Source organism: Crocodylus siamensis, chromosome 3 (genome assembly GCF_052110815.1).
Source record: "Crocodylus siamensis isolate JL-2025a chromosome 3, ASM5211081v1, whole genome shotgun sequence".
In the NCBI taxonomy this organism is placed as follows: domain Eukaryota; kingdom Metazoa; phylum Chordata; order Crocodylia; family Crocodylidae; genus Crocodylus; species Crocodylus siamensis.
In genome coordinates this window covers 111,289,178-111,306,655 of record NC_143397.1, presented here as the reverse complement: position 1 = coordinate 111,306,655, position 17,478 = coordinate 111,289,178, and the positions used below count along the sequence as shown (strand labels likewise).

General features: G+C 48.7%; 1 protein-coding gene across 2 annotated transcripts in view; it reads right to left on the bottom strand.

Annotated features, from left to right (window-relative positions):
* Positions 1 to 9,267, bottom strand: part of TDRD7 (tudor domain containing 7) — a 104,499-nt gene extending 95,232 nt beyond the window's left edge. For both annotated transcript variants that reach the window (XM_090038982.1, XM_090038983.1), the window contains exon 1: positions 9,011 to 9,267. The gene's annotated coding sequence lies outside the window, so the exon portion shown is untranslated. The remainder of the gene's footprint in view (positions 1 to 9,010) is intronic.
* Between the last annotated feature and the right edge of the window lie 8,211 nt (positions 9,268 to 17,478).

Here is a 17,478-nt window from a genome sequence, read left to right as displayed (position 1 = left end):
GTACATTAGAAAGATGCAAAAATCGTTGTAGTATATTATAAAGTAATTTTCCCCAAAAGAATATTTCTTGGCTAAAAGTTGGATTGTGCCCTGAAAGTTGAGGATTACGCTAGTTCCAAAACAAACTCACCTACTCACTTGTCTTAAATTTTTTTACGTGACTAAATATTTATAAGCATACAATCCTTTTTGAAACCTACTGAATTCTGACAAGTTCCACAGGCCTAATTGTGTAATATCTGAAAAAAAACTACTCTCTTTTACTGAGCACCAATTGTTTTACTGGAACAACTTTAAAAATGATAGTAGCATTTAAAACTGTATTATCTAGCTCATCTCTCTCAAACCAGGATCAAATTAGGCAGGTCATCCTGAACAAGCACCAGTAGCCATTACGGTTAGTACTTTATCACATACTTTAGAAAAATAATGTTCCATGGAACCATAAAAAGTAGGGCTGGAATGGACCTCCAGAGGTCATCTAGTCCAACTCCCTGCTTGAAGTAGGATAATCTCTATCCAAATGATCCTATACAAATTCATAATCTAAACTCTTCATAAAACTACCATTAACCCTACCACAGCACCCTAACCCGCCACAGGTAAAGCATGGCAGGTAACATCCTGCTTCTATCACATGCCAATGTATGCTCAAGACATCATGGGTAGAGGATCATACCCCCTGAACAGAAGGCAACCCCCCCTTCTATACCAATCTGACCATGGGGTAAAATTCCTTCTTAGCACCAAATACAGCAGTTGATCTGACTCTAAGGAGAGGGGCAAGATACTCTAATCAGGAACTTCCGGCTTTGGTCCCAGTGGGAACACTGGCATACCCCAGTTAAAATCCCCAGCCTTGACCCAATACCTCTGAGGGAGGCTTAAAACATCCTGACACATGTAGCAGAAAGGGGGAGTGGGAGCAACCGCAAAGCCTAGAAGCATGGAAAACACCCATAGTAGACCATACACCTAGATCATTCCCGATCAGTGGCTGTCCACTTCTTGAACACCTCCAGTGATGGAAAGTCCACAACTTCTCTAGGCAGTTTATTCTACTGCCTCACTATTCTAACAGTGAAAAAGTTTTTTTCCAGATACCCAATCTAAACTTACTTTGCTGCAACTTCAAGCTTTGGTCTGTGTCCTTCTCTCTTGCTGCAGAGAGAAAAGGTGCTCTCCCTCTTCTTTACCTGTCAGGTATTTGAAAATTGCTATCATGTCCCCTCTTAAGCACCTTTTCTGCAAGCTGAACATGCCTAGCTCCTTCAGTCTCTCTTTATATGACTTGCTTTCCAAGCCCTTTATTATCTTTGTTGCCTGCCTCTGGACCCTCTCTAACTTCGTCATGTCCTGTTAAAAAATGTGGGGCTCAGAACTGCACTCGCTCCCAATGAGGCCTAACCAGTACTGAGCAGAGAGATCCAAGATGTTTTAAAAGCATATTTAAATATTTTATATTATTCCTCAAGCAAAACTATGGAATTATATGGGGAAGTACATGTCAGTAATTATTCCCCAGGCAAGATTACTGGGATGGTTACAAACCTACGTTATATCCCCAGACTGAGCATTATAGAAACTACAGGCTATTCAGAAGTAAGGGTTAACTTAACCCCCACCCCCAAATCCAGGCACATTTAGATAAGGAAACATACAATTAGGGCGCTTGAACAGCCTTGACACTGTCCTGTAACACAACCATGAAATAATCAAATGATTAATGGTTGCACTCTCAGACCATTTGCCTGATTAAAGATACAGGTTTCCCTCACTTTATGTGGGTTCTGTACGTGTGAATTCGCTCTTATGCAACGACCCTTTTTATACCAAAAATTCATTATATGTAAGATAAATTCACTTTTATGCAATTGGTGTGGTGGCAGCCTAGTTAGATGCTTTGTGTGGTGCATTGTGGGAGTGACATGCACCAAAATACAGTCTCCTGTGTGGATCTATGCTCCTCACTTGCTGTCTGATGTATTTCTGTAGTTGCCATCCCCATTATGGAAACATTCACCACCACCCTGTGCTTTTGTGTACGGTCTACTGTTGGTGAGTACCAAAACTGTCTTGTAAGAGTGGTAGAAATGGGTTTGGGGGTCAGTACAGTTGAGATCTTGGAACATATCCCTATTTGTTACATTCTAAAGTAGGTTTCCTTTAGGCAAATTTGAGTTATGCACCATTAACCAGGAACGCATGAACAGCATAAAGCAAGGGACACCTGTATATTTTCTTCCCCTCTAGTGTTATTACCAAGGATACAGGTTTTCCATTTCCCATGGAAAAAACAGAGTAAATCTGTGGCAAACATGGACTTCTCATTTTACCAGAGAAACCCATGGATTTTGCAGTTTTGCAATAAACTCCCTGCAGGCTGGCAGAGTTCCAGCCTGCAGGTGGCTGGGAGGGAGCAGGAGGGTGGTCAGGTAGGGGCACCATGCACAGGGGCAGGACATGCACATGGCCGTCAGGCAGCCTGGAGAGCAGCTCCCACAGGTAAGTGGGGGGTAGGAGGGGGATTGAAGCCCCTGTAGGGAGGGAGGAAGCTAGGCAGGGCTGGGGCTGCTGCCCAGCCAGGCAGTGCATGGGGCTTGAGGCTGCAGTGCACAGCTGCAGGGCCCCAACGGGGAGCAGGACAGGCTGTGGGGGGCTCATCCAGGGGAGGGCATGACAGGGAACAATGGAACCACACAAGGATCTTCTTGCTGTTGCGAGTTTTGTGCTGCCCTGGCAATGCGCCCCCTGCACATGCTGCTGCTTTGAGGGACACTACCCTGCACTGCTGCTCTCACTGCAGCCCCTCATGCAGGAGGCACATTGCCAGGGCAATACAGAGCTTGCAGCAGCAAGCAGCTTCTCCATGTGGTTTTGCTGTTCCCTGCCGTGCCGGGTCGTACCAACTAGGCCCCAGGAGAGGGAAGCAGGGCAGGAGCCCACACCTGATCCACATACAGATCTGGGGAGGGGTGTCACAGGCTCCCCCTGCCTCCTCGGAATACGTGCAGTGACCTTTAGTCACAGATTTTGGGGTTTAAAAATTGCAAATTTTCTAATAATCAAGGAAAACCAGGGTCCCTGGCGATTAGAAATTAGTTCAGATCTGTAACACAACAGAAGTTCGGTGCATATAACCCACTTTCAAAATGGCCAAAACTGCTTTAAGATAAACCTGAATGGATGTAAAATCAGACTTAAGTGATTTAGGTTAAATTGGTTTATTTAACTTTTGTCCGAGTTCCCCTTCAGATTCAAGTTAACTCACAGTCCCTCAGCATCCCAGGATGCTTTGCTCCTCCCAGCATCCACCCTGCCCCACCCACCCTTTGCAGGCTGCCAGGCTAGCCTTGGCTCAACCTGTCTGCTCCAGCTAAGCAGACTGGCTGAGAGGGCTGAAAGGCATGTTCTAGCACACCCTGGCTTCTGGCCTGGGCCACTGTAGGCGTGTGGCATTTCTGGAATCAAAACTGAATGTCTGTTCACTTGTCTATTGGTTCAATCTATGTAGTTTAGCAAAGTTTGAGTCAATTCAGCCGTGGTCTTTTTGATTGTCTGTACTTAATCTCACAGAAACAGAATAAGATACAGATGGAGGTTTCCTTTTAAAAAGTTACATTTATACAGCAAGAACAGCTGTACAGTATAAGAAGGTGGGGGAAGGGGGTGGTCTTAAAATCCTTGAGAAACAAAACATAAATGGAAAGCATGATGGAATCTCAGAAAGAGAGATGCAATACCTTAATACTGAATTTGGTGTGGTTTGTGCCATAGGGAGTTTGCTTCTGGTAATGGAGTTAGCAAGGTTCGGTGCTCGTTTAAAGGTTAGCATGGGTAGTTCTGGAAAGATCGCTTTTAAGAATTGGGTCTTCTTCTAGTATGGGTTGCAATTGTTTGAGGATTTCTGGTGTAGGTTCCAGAGAAGGGTGGTATGTCACAACTAATGGCATGCAATTCATGGGGATTTTCTCTTTGTACTGCAGCAAATTTTCACATTGTATCTGGGTAGTTTTGTCAAAAGTATGATCTCTCTGTCTAGGAGTGTCCTTGTAGGGTGAAGGCACTTTTGAGATTTGCAAGGGGGTGGGGGGCAATCATGGGTATTCTCCTCAGTGCAAATGCGGTGGTATGAAAGGGCTTGGCTGTAAATTACAGCTTTGTTGGTGTGTTTAGAGCAATTGCCGGTTCTGTGTAGATATGCATGTTGGTCCAGGGGTTTCTTGTATATGGTGGTTTGTATTTTACCTTTTTCAATATTGATCATGGTCTCTAAAAAGGACATGCTGGTATTCAAGTATTCAAGAGACAGTCTGATGGAGGGGTGATGATTATTGATTTTTTGGTGGAAGACACAAACTGGAGAGTTGCAGTCCAAATGTTGATGTCATCTATGTACCTCAGTTATTGCATGGGCTTCTGGCCTGGGACTGTTACTGCTTCCCTCCACCCAAGAGGGAAATTCAGATAAGAGTGGGGGAGGCAAGAGGCAGGGGAGGACCACTTAGGGCTGGGTGGTGAATGACCAGATGCACCAGATTCAGTGGCAGATTTGGCGGGGGGCTGCCGAGTGGCCGGATGTGAAGCCAGAAGCAGTGCAGAGTCCTCACTCCACCCGGCTCCACAGGGCCCCCCAAAGCGCAAGGCCCAGGGCAATCACCTTGACTTGCCCCACCTAGGGACAGCCCTGCAGCCAAGAACCTCATGGTACTGGAGTGCAACAGCAAGAAAGAAAGCTGTGAAAGCAGCAGTGGCCTGGGGGGAGGGGGAGGGGAAGTGGCAGCAAGTGAGCACGTGGGAGCACAGCAACAGCTGGGCAAGAACACAGGGCCTGTACCGGTGTCTCAGGGCCAGGGCACAGAGCTGGGCAGGAAAAGCGCACGGCGAGGGCTGGTGGGGGCTCTATGGAGCCAGGCCAGGCCAGGCTGTGCCAGCAGGGAGAAGGAGGATGCAGCCTGGCTCCAGAGCCCCTACCAGCTCAGCCCCATGCTCCCGCTGCCCTGCTCCGAGCCCTGCTGGTGCTGGCCCTGGGACACCAGTACAGGCCCCACACTCCTGCCCAGCTGTTGCAGCACTTCTGTATGCCTGCTCGCTACCCTTCACCCCCTGCCTGTAGCTGCCATTTCACAACTTTCCTGCCCACCCACTGCTGCAGCACCATGTGGCTCCCAGCTGCACCGCCAGGCCATGGAACCTGCACCGGTATCCCAGGGCCAGAAGCAGGAGGGGTGTGTGCAAGAGTTCATAGGGTAAACCCCACAAGCACAACTCATACACATGCACCCACACCCCCCCTTTGTACTGTCATACATGCAGACCCCCAACTCACACCCCCTCACATACCCCAGCCAGCCCCCCACAAACCCCATACCCACACATACCCCACATATCCATGCACATACCCACATGCTCCCACAACCCACATACCTATACCCACTCCCATGCCCCCCAACATATACAAAAAACTTCATTTAAGCTATTGTGCAATCACCTCTATGTACACTACACAAACACATGTAAATGAGGACAAAATATTTTTTGGAATCAAAATAATGTTGTAGCTTTTCAATTTTTTAGAATATAATGTGGTATTTCTCTGGTTCTGAGATGGCAAAACCCCTTGCTGAAAAGAATACTTTTGGGGGAAGGGCCTCTGGTGGCAAAGGTCAGGGGTTAGGGGGTGGAACTTCTGGTCATAGGATGGCAACCAGGGGGCAGGACATCTGTCAAGGGCCAGGGCCACTCATGTGGCCCTCAACAACTTGCCAAAACTTGGTAAGCAACCCTCCAGACAAAATTGCCTACCCTTGTGACAGAGGGACTGGTAGGCTTCCAAACAGCTTTAAAGTTGTAAATATATCAATAAGATGTTGCACAACTGATCTCTCTGTCTCTCAAGAGTAAATTTGTGATTTTTTTTAAATATCAGAGAATTTGCAGTTTTTAAACAGGAAACACCAGGATTCCCACCAGTGAGACAAGTGGCAGGACCCAGGCAGAAGAGCCTGCCCAGGGCTGGCACCAGGGACCAGCTGGAAGGCAAGTGAGGTAGCTGACCTCCTGGCCATTTAGGGCCAAGAGGACAGGCTCTGACAGTTTAAAGCAGACCATCACACTGAGCACATCTTCCAGGAGATAGCTGCACAGATAGCAGTACAGGGGAACACACAGCAGCAGTGCCATACAAAGACCAACTGCATACCCACAGCGTACTGGCAGCTGGCCCTGAGGTGCAGACGGCTCTGCTGCAGTGCCATGCCACACAGCCCAGACGGCTGTGTGATCCCCGTCCAGGTCTGGCAGCATATAGACATGGGTCTGCACATCCAAGGGGGATGTAGGTACCAGCAGGTCACAGATAGGCAGCAGCCCCCCCTGCTAGACTGCTGCAGTGGGTAGAGGGTGCAGGGGCCACTCTAGGTCAGCGCTGCTGCAGCAGTCTAGCTGGCACCAGGGGCTAGCATCCCTATGTGTCAACTTGCTGGGCCTTAGAAGCTCCTGAGAGCAAGTAGCCCTGAGCTACTCACCAGGGCAGCTTTTTATACTGCTGGAGGTGCTGGCCCCAGCTTTGAACTCCCCCTAGCTGCAGATCCAGGAGGAGCATGGGAGAGTCAGTTTACCCCAAGTGGCACAACTTGTCCCACACCAAAGTGCATGTTCAGGCACATGTGCTGGGGCAGAAGTCTCCAACACAAATTTGTGCTGCTCCTGTTCGAGCTGTTGCAAGCACACATGCCTGCATGTATGAATGTGCCCTATGAATTTATCAATAACCTGAGGTCTGTACTCTGAGTTGTAATCTCACTATTTAGATATGCGAGGCAGACTTGGATGCCATCCTGGTGTGGGATGCTGGTGTATAAGCTAGTGACACCCATGGTGGCTAACAGGGTATTACTGGGAAAGTGGTCTATGTTTTTGAGTTTTCACAGACAGTCTGTTGCATCTTGGATAAAACTTGGTCTTTGGGTGACGAGTGGTTTTAGGATGGGGTTGATGAAACCTGATATTTCCTCTGTTACGGTTCCATGGTTGAAAATGATAGATCTGCTGGGGTTCCCTCATTTGGCGATTTTAGGGAGCATGTAAAATGTCCCTGAATTAGGTAGCAGACAGATTGGGGTCTGAAGCTTTTCTTGTGGTTCAGATGGAAATGATGTGATGGTGGGTTTGAGTTTTTCGATGAAGAGGGGAGTTGGATCTTCCTCTAGTTTTGTTTGTTTGTTTTATAGTTGGTAGGGTCAGAGTTGTCTGTTGGCTTCTTTTATGTAAAACTGCCCAAAGGCTGAGTTTTAAACTCAAAGAGTGAGATAATACTTTTGAGAGAGCCACCCGGATAACATGTAAAGATTTGCTGCAGTACAAAAAGAAAATCCCCATGAATCGCATACCATTAGTTATTATGACATACCACCCTTCTCTGGAACCTACATGGAAAAATCTGCAAATAACTGCAACTCATACTAGAAGAAGATCCAATTCTTAAAGAGATCTTTCTAGAGCCACCCATCCTAACGTTTAAACAAGCACTAAACCTTGCTAATCTCATTACCAGAAGCAAACTCCCTATGACCCAAACCACAGCTAATGGATCCAAACCGTGTCAGGACAAGTGCAAAGCCTGCCAACACACCACCACTCCCACAATAACCACACCTCATCACTATTCTTGGAACTTACATCTGTACCTCCAGAAATCTTATACATCTCATCCAAGGCAAACAAATGTCCCGGTGAAAAATATGTAGGAGAAACCAAAACAACTGCATACTAGAGTGAATGCACACTGAAAATTTATCAAAGACAGAAATACCCAATTACCTGTAGAGACACACTTCTTAGGAGACAATCACTCCCTCTCTGACCTCTCAGCTCTAATCCTCAAAGGGAATTTAGAAAACACATTTCGTAGATAGCCTATGAATTTCACTTCATAAATCTACTGGATACAAAAAAATAAATAAATCACGGACTCAGTATAGACATTGGATTTATGACACATTACAACCTGCCTGATATCTGATTCACCTACCTAAACTGAAGTTAGCATCTACATCCCCCCACTCCCCCTTTGTTTTCCTAATTTCCAGCTATTTAGGTTTTCACAGACTGCCTCTTTTCTACTTTTGGAGAACTCTTTAGTACAGCAGAGTATCCCTTTGCTTGTCTTTCACATTCCCCTTCACCCATTCCACTCCCCACCCCCCTTTCTCTACCCATTGTTTTTTTAGTTTCCACCTATTTATGTTCTCACTGACCTCCTGTCACACTTCTAGCTTCTTTCATTCCTTGGAGATCTCAGAACAACACCAGAGTCTCCCTGTGCCTGAAGGAGGGCACTTGTGACAGAGAGCTTGCAAGGAACTCCCCCCCACCCCCAACTACTCAGTTGGTCTAATAAGAGCTCTCACCTCTACCTGAAGAGCCTTACCTGCCTGTCCTCAGACCCACCGGCTACAACCAAAAGCCGTAGCAATTATATATTGTTTGGAAGTGCTGCCCTCCCTGGCAGTGTCTCCATGTGCCACCCAGCTCTGACCAAGTAAGTGCCTTACAGCTAACTCTGGATTTGTCCTGGGCCACTGGAGATCCGAGCCCTTACCGACCCGCTCGAGGGGTACAGGAAGAACAGCCCGCACAGCAGGCCGGCCAAGCTGCAGCGCCTGCCAGCTCCCAGACACCTGCTGGGGGAGCAGACCTGGGCCCTCCCGCACCTCGCGCAGAGCCCCAGGGCCGGAGCACAGGCGGGCCCGGGGGCGGGGTCCGCGCCCCAAGCCGAGGCCAGAGGGGGCTTTCCTGCCGGCTCGAGCAGCGCCACAGCAGGTCCCCGCTCGCCAGGCCAACTCTGCGGGGGCCCCTCAGGCCGGGACCGCAGGGGGAGCCGGCTACGGCTATAGAGAGCAACCAGCCGGCCTGGCGCTGCCCTGGCGCAGGCCCCAGTCCCAGCCCCGGGCCGCTCCTCACCCTGGGCGAAGCCGATAGGTGCCGGCCCCCGGCGCCCCTAACTCACCCCGCGCCGGCAAGCCGGGCCGGGCCCGCTCCCGCTGCCGCCGCCCGCACACAGGAGCCAGCCAGCCCCGCGCAGCTCCGACGACTTTAACCGCACACGCCCCTCGCGGCGGCGCACGCGCCGCGTCCACTTCCTGCTCCCGCCGGCCGCAGGTGCGGAGCCTGGACAACACGGAACTGGGAGCGGGCCTGACCACTCGGCGGGCTGCGGCGGCAACCGCCGAAGGGGACGCAGCCGCCCCGCCCCCGTGATACCTGCGCGGGCTGGGGCGGGGCCAAGAGAACAGGAGCCCCGCCCCGCCCCGCCCCGCTCCGCCTGCCTGCAAGGAAAGGAAAGTGAAAGATGCCTCAGGGCCCGGCCCGGGTCAGCTCCCCCCGGCACGGTCTGGCCTGCCCAGGAAGCGGGAACAGCTGCTCCCCACGAGCTGCGGGGTAAATGCCTGGAAGGGACCCCCCCTCCCCACAATAACCGAGGGCACCACGCCCGCTTCAGCATCTTATATAAGGAGCTAACATAGAGGACAGTCTCTTGTCCTCTATCCATACAAAACCTTTATAGCCTCTGTTTTTCTCTTCAAGAGGACATGAAGGCGTCACGTTTCATATCAATAGAGGACAGTGTAGCAGAAAACGGGAAAGTCCTCTATGATGGCCACCCCTTTGTGCTGGTCTTGCCCCCTGCTCTGTCCCCACCATCATGGCAGTGCTCCACCATCCCGCTCCGTCCAGTCTGCCCCCTCCACCGCCTCCAAGCTTGAGAGTTCCTTCCTCCCATCCATGTCCGCCTGACCCACTCCCCTGGAGCCATGTCCCAAGAGAGCATTGGGGACAGACAGACAGATATGCTGACAGATGGACTAAGCCCTTTATAGATATAGATGATGATTGAGGCACTGGCAGGCTTTAAAATTGTAAATGTATCAATAAAACATTGGTTCAACTGATACCTCTGTATCATGGGTGGGCAAATTGCAGCCCACCAGGCCATTCTATCCGGCCCATGGGGCCCCTAAACATTTTAGAAAATTAATATTTATCAGAGATTTTGCCATTTTAGAACACAGAATACCAGAATCCCTGCTATTAGCAAAGCTTCTAGTTTCTTTTTAACTGTAGAAAAAAGTGTGTTGTGTTACATGCAAGGATGCATCACACCATCAGCACCCTGCTTGTCAAAATCCTAGATCTGCCCATGAGGGAGCCCTCTTTCCTGGTCTTAAAAGAAAACACTTCCTTGAACAACTATGAATATTGTTTTGTTGGGGTTTCCAACTTTTCTGCCATGAACTGAGCAATTTTGAGTGCTTTTCTAAAGTCCCGGGTCCTGAAGGCATATGATTATGGGGGATGTTCTTTCGAAAAAAAGAACAAAAAACCCCAAACAAACAAACCCAGGTCTCTAGTTCTATAGTAGCAAAGAACAGCTTGGAAAATGAGAATGGAGCACACTGTAGAAACTCAGAAGTAAGGTTACAGAAAATAATCTCTCGTTTTTCTTAAATCTCATGTACTGTAAGAAAGAAGGGGGATGAACAGGCAGAACTGATTCATGGCTTGAGTGCCTTGATTTGTAACAATGAAACTGCATTACAGTGCTTAGTGCTTCCTAGTTTTCTGCCAAAATATAAGCAACTGCTAATCTTGTGTAGTCAACTAAATGCCTTGGGGCATTTAGTCTGCATTTCCAGAGAACAGAAGATCCTGTCAGTATAGGTTCTAAACCATCAAAATTGTATTTAATAAAGCTGTGTTTTAAAAAATGTGCCTCTTGAACAGAGGCATACTAGGGCAGCTCTAAGCTCTTGGCACAAACAATACTTTGGACAGCACTGGCTACTGGCAGTAGATGTTGTTGTGCTTCCCTCCCCCCTCCCCCCATAAACAAAGTAGTGAATGAACTGTGTCTGGTTAACCCAGGAGAGGACAAAATGCAGTCTGCAGGCCAGTTCCATGGGCGGGTGCCCACCAATTGCTGGTATCTGGTCCACAGCTGTCCCCCTCGTGCTCCATGTGGGACTAAGCCCTACGTGCTCCCACCTTGGGCAGCCCTCACCATGCTCCCACCCATGTCCACCCCACTTGCCTGACAGCACTGTCCCAGCCCTGGTCCCAGCCCCAGCCCGGCCCATGCATACAGCTTCTCATCAGAGCTGCTGCCACAGCTGTCCAGATTCTATTTGGCTGTCCCACTGGTGCTGCACCACTCTGGGCTGCAGGTAACATGGGGAAGCCGTGGGGACATGTTCCAGGCAGCAGATGCCAGCTGGATGGGGGGCTAGGGGTGCAGACCGCACCTGTACCACCTGAGTGAGTCCTGCTGCATATATCCCCTGTCCCCCTCTCCCCACCCCTGCTGGCTCCCATGACCCAGTGCATGGGCAGCCTTCCCCACACACATGCACCCCCCAAACACACAATATACAAGAGTAAGACTTTATTTTGAACTATTATGCAATCGCCTCTATATGGACTACTCAAAAAATACATCAGGACAAAAAATGTTTTTTGAAATAACATTAAAATATGTTATCGTACATGTTTGATTTTTAGTATATAATATATAATTTGTTTTTTATCTATAATTTATTAAGATGATATCTTCTGAAATAGTTTATGTGACAGCTCACTAAAACTTATTAAGTGGCCTGCCAACTGAATTAATTGCCCACCCCTGTTGTAGATTATAAAAAAGAACAGGTTTGAAGAGCGTATGTTATGTCAACATCCACTATGGCAGGCAGAGGGGTCCTCTGCCTAATAATTGCTAAGGGTCTGACAGCAAACTCATTAGGAGGAGAATCATTCAAGCCATTGGGTATCAAATACACAGGGGTGCACAGCTTCATAATGGACACCTTACAAAATGTCCTAAGGGATTTCAGCAAAGTCTTTGACAAGCAGCTGGGTATTTATAAGCAGGGATCCAGATTTTCCATTTTCCAAGGAAAAACAGAATAAACCATAGACATTACCTTTTTACCAGAGGCAAATGTGGATTTCTTGTTTTACAAGAGAAACCTGCAAATTTTGCCGTTTTGCAGTTTGCTCCCTGCAGGCAGAGTTCTAGCCTGCAGGGATCTTGGAGGGACTGGGAAGAAGGCAGTGAGACAGTGGGCATCACATGCATCCACATGCGTGTAGCCCCAGACAGCCTGCACAGCAGCTCTAGCAAGTAAGTGGAGGGAACAGGGAGATGGACAGGGGGATTGAGGCCCCTGTAGGAAGGAAGCTGGGCAGGGCTGGGGCTACTGCCCAGCCAAGTGGGTCTTGGGGCCCGGAGCTGCAATTTGCAGTTGCAGGGCCCCAGCAGGGAGCAGATTGGGGCCATGGGTGGCTCATCCAGGAGAGTGGGAGGGCCGGTTCCCCGCTGCCACATGCACTCCCAGGGGGCAGGGAGGATCCATGACTCCCAGATTTGTGCATGAGGCAGATTCAGGCTGTGAGTGCAGGTTCCCACTCTGCTTCTGCCCCCTGGGGCATTTGCAGCCCTGCGGGCATGACTTGGTGGGGCTGGGGACAGCAGGGCCATGCAGAGATCTCCCCACCAGTGCGAGCTGTCATCCCTCCCCACCTCACTGCTGCCCTAGTGATGCACCTCCTGCTTGTGCCGCTGCTTTGAGGAGTGCAGTCCTGTGCTGCTGCCGTCGCTGCAAACCCATATGCAGGAGGCACATTGCCAGAGCAGTGCAGGGCAAACAGCACCGAGGAAGTGCTAATGACACGGCCAGGAGCAATCCAGACAGGGTCATGATTGACTACAGGACTCTGGGGGCTGGGCTCAAAGGGCTGGGGCAGGTAGTCTTTTCTTCTGTGCTCCCTGGTTCAGGCCACAATCCCAGAAGGGAAGGATGTGGCAGTGAAATGAATTGGCAACTCTGATGCTGGTGCCACCAAGAAGGCTTTGGATTCCTTGACCATGGTGCACACTTCAGGGAGAAAGGACTCCTGGGAAGGGGAGTATCCACCTCACAAGAAAAGGTAAGTCCCTGTTCATGGCTAGAGTGGCTGATCTTCTGGATAGGGCTTTAAACTAAGACTGCAGGGGGACAGGGATACACAAATTCAAACATGTCCAGGGACCAACATACAAATAAGCCCTGTAGGCAGGGACACTGGGAAAGCCACTTTTGTAGGAGCTGACAGAATAGTTCTCCATCAGTGGGACAGGAAGACAAGGGCCTCAGTAGTGTCCAAACCAAATTTCAAAGTGTATGCTGGATAACACAGAGTTAAGTGCTGACATGCGCAGACAAGCAATGGAAAATCCCCAGAGGGCAAAGAAGCATGCCCAGCATGTGCCCCCTGTGCGACCTCTGGCTTGTCAATCATGGCTCAGCCATGAGGTAACTTAACTGGTTACCATGCACATGCCTAGTTCCGCCTGAAGAATGACATAATCTGACCAGAAAGTTCCACAAGGAGAATCACTTGATTGGCCATGTAAAACCATATAAAAAGCTTGTAAGTGTCCGCCCCGCGGGGGAGACCAGACCCGACCTGAGAGCAGAGGCTGTTATCGTAGGGACTGCCTTTCAGGAGAGCCTTTAGGCCCAGAGCCCTGGTCCGATCCCAGAGCTCCACTGGTCTCCTCACTGCTGTGGTTTCACAGCTTATTCCTCGTCGTCTTCACACTGATTCTCTGTTACCAGACCTATTTCTGGCATTGACACCAACTACGATCTGACTGACCTGACTTGCACTGACCACGGCATCGTTACCCATTTTTGGCACCGACTACGGCATCGTCATTGACCTGTTCTCATCCATGTTGGACTCTCGTTGTGTTAGTTTTCCCATTTATGAGCTGTTGACCAGTCCTGGGACTATTGAGTTGGGCAGCTGCATCTAGCCTCTGCGCTAGAAAGCAAGGGCTCGGCTCAAGAACCCCGTGGACCAACAGACCCCTCTCGTTGTTTGTCTGTTGCACTGTAACTGAACAAGCAAGTTCTTCTGCCTACGGTACATCACCATCAGTGGCGTAAGTAAATAAAATATATTCTACTTGAAACCACACGTGTCCCGTACCACTCAGACTCCTCGCTGCTAATCCTGCCTGATCCGATCCGTACCCCGGCCCACCGTGACCTTGGGGCCCGTCCCCAACAAGTAGAAGGACTCTGGTGTCTATATACTAATGCCAGGAACATGGGGAACAAGCAGGAGGAGCTATCCCTCCTACTCTCCAGTGGGCATTATGATCTAGTAGGGATTACAGAGACCTGGTGGGACACCTCACATGACTGAAGCATAGCTATAGAGGGCTACACCGTACACAGAAGGGACCAGGTGGGGAAGAAAGGCGGTGACGTTGCTCTTTATGTGAAAGAGCAATACACCTCCTTGGAGGCTGACATCAGCACCAAAAATGAACAGCTTGAAATCCTCTGGGTTAAGTTGAGGGGGGCTGTGGCGAGAAAGACCTAACTGTAGGTGTATACTACAGACCACCAAACTGGGGGGGTGGGAAACTCAGATCTGGAGTTCACCCGGGAATTGACTGAGGCCACACGTGCGTGTGACATGGTTGTCATGGGTGATTTTAATTATCCAGACATCTCCTGGGTAGGAGTAAATTTAGTTGGGCTTCTGGCCTACTTGACTAGAAAAACAGACAGAGACCAGAAGTTCTGATATACTGCTTATTTCAGTTACATGTTTTGAGATAAGAAATCCTGCATGTCTTATTACCCTGTGCACAGCTGTCCAATTAAGTAAACTTGTTTTATTTTCTCTAAGGTCATATTTTTTTCCTCTCTTTATCTGTCTTAAGTAGAAAAATCCTTGAAAACTTAAAGAGGAGGAGGATTCCTTTGAAACAGACAAGTGAGTGATTCCCCTTGCTGTATGAAATCCTCCCTGTGATCACAGTATAGCCCAAAATAAAGAAAAGCTGGCTCTGTCAGTTCTGATTCAACCACAACGCGAAATATGATTTCTTCCACACCTGGGAGGAACACTCGGCCAAGTTGGATTGGTCGCGATCCTCCCTAACCTGTGTTGAGAAGCACTTCCTGACTCAGGAGGTGCATGGGCCAACCAGAGGTGACGCTCTGCTAGACTTGGTCCTGGCCAAAGGAGACAACCTGGTGACCGACTTAAATATAGAGGGAAGTCTGGGCGACAGCGACCATAAAACCATTATGTTCACTGTCTGACATAAGGCAGACAAATCTGATAGCAGAATTGAAGTCTTGGACTTAAAAAATGCAAATTTCAACAAGCTTAGTTCACGAGTAGGGGGAGTGCTGCCAGACCAGGGACTGAAAGAGAAAAGTATGCATGAAGATTGGTTGTTCCTTAAGGACATGATCCTTGAAGCACAAAGGAAGTCCAGTCCCATTCAGAGAAAAAGTAACAGAAGGGCTGGGAAGCCCTTTTGGCTGAACAGGAAAATCACAGTCCTCTTAAGAAAGAGTCACATAAGCAATGGAAGCTCAGGGTGGGCCCCAAGGAGGACTATTCCATGACAGCCCACATTTGCAGGGAACAGATAAGAAAGGCTAAAGCGGTGACCAAACTTAGATTAGCAATGGGAATCAAGGATCACAAGAAGTCTTTCTTTAGGTACACAGGGAACAGGAGGAAAACAAATGGGAGTGTGGTACCATTGCTCAACAGCTCAGGAGAGCTAGTTACCAGTACCAAGGAGAAAGCCACGGTACTGTCTTTGGCCACTGAGGGTGCCAGGAGGCACTTTTGGGACTGCGGTACTATTTTCTGCCACTGGGTTTCTCTAGAGAGTCATTCCTGGGCCACGGTACTGCTTTCGGCCACTAGAAGGCACTGGAGGGCCATTTTTAGCCATTTCCCTGCCATAGTACTGCTTTTCGCTACCAGGGAGCAATAGACAGACTCTTCTGGACTGCTGAGTGTTTTTCAGCCACCAGGGACACTAGAGAGCCATTTTCTGGCCACAGTACCATTTTTGGTCACCAGGATGCGCTAGAGGGCTGTTTCTGGGGCCACAGAACCATTTTCAGTCCCCAGGATTGCTTGAGAGGGGTTTCCAAGTTGCAGTACCTTTTTTGGACACCAGGGGGGCAATAAAAGATCATTTTGGGGGCTGCAATACCATCTTTGGCCAAAGGGAGCACTAGAGAGCCATTCCCTGGCCGCAGTACAATGTTTGGCCACCAGGGAGTGCTAGAGAACCATTACTGGGCCACAGTACCCTTTTCAGCTGCCGGGGCAAAAGAGAGCCATTTCCAGGCCGCAGTACCATTTTTGGCCACCAGGGAGTTTAGTGAGCCCTTTTTGGTGCCGCAATATCATTTTCAGCCACTAGGGAGCCAGTTCAGGTTGCCTTACCATTTTTAGCCACCATGGGACGCTACAAAGCCATTTCCAGGGCCACAGTAACTTTTCTGGCCCCTAGTGGGTGCTAGATAGCTGTTTCCAGGCCACAGTACCTGGAAACATAAGAATTGTGCATTTTATTTAAAGAGATGTAAATACGTATTCATTTTGATATTTTTATTATATTATGTAATATTGTGCCTTATATTTAGCGTACCTCTATATTTGTGTATTAATAGTTTAATAGAGTCCATAACCCTGCTTGGGGAATCTGCTGGGACCCCCTTTGCAATTATTTACCTGTGTTTACCTGTCACTTACCTGAAACCCCAGTGGTGGTAATCCATTATAGAGAATAAGGTTTATAGTTAAATATATGTCTGAATATATATAAAGTTACACATATGCTACATTTATGTTATCTTTATCTATTTATGTAACTAATAATATATTTTGTATATAGTTAAGTTCTAGATTGCATTTGCCTGGTTTCTTTGGGACAGAGGGAAACTGTGAGTAATCTGCAGTTTCATCCACAGCACGGCTAGCTAACAATCCCCTTCAGTTGGAAAGGCCTAGCATACACCCAGGCTACATGGGTATTTGGCAACCAAGTGAGTGTTGAGAGAGCAAAATCCAACAGTTCTTCTACTAGGGCATGGGCACTAGCAAACTCCTTGTGCAGTAGGACCAACAGCTGTTTGCTCTAGATACATTTTTCCTACCCATGTCTTGCTTCTTGACAGAGCTCTTCTTGGTACTTGTCTCGAGCTCTTAGCTGCTTTTTCTGGGCTTTTCTGGGTGCCTTTATATTCTCCTTGTCCTTTGAGCCCTTAAGCCCCTCTGTTTTTGTGATAGAGCTCTTTTCAGCCATGCAGGACGCAGCATCAGCAACCTCTTTCTGGAGCACCAATAACTTCTCTTCTTGCTTTTCACTTTGTTGGCCTCAGCTGCAATCATTTCCTTCAAGTCCATATTCCTTTTGGCTTCTGCAGCAGTCAAATGCCTCAGTTTTTTGTTTTTAACCTCCTTCTCCCCTGCTTGCAGATGCTGTTGCAGAGATATTACTCTACCCTCAGCCTGCTCCAGTTGTAGTGCTTGACTGCAAGTTCCCACTGTAGGCAATATGTCTGTTCTGTCACCTCACCTGAAAACAGTTCTGACTTGAGTAAC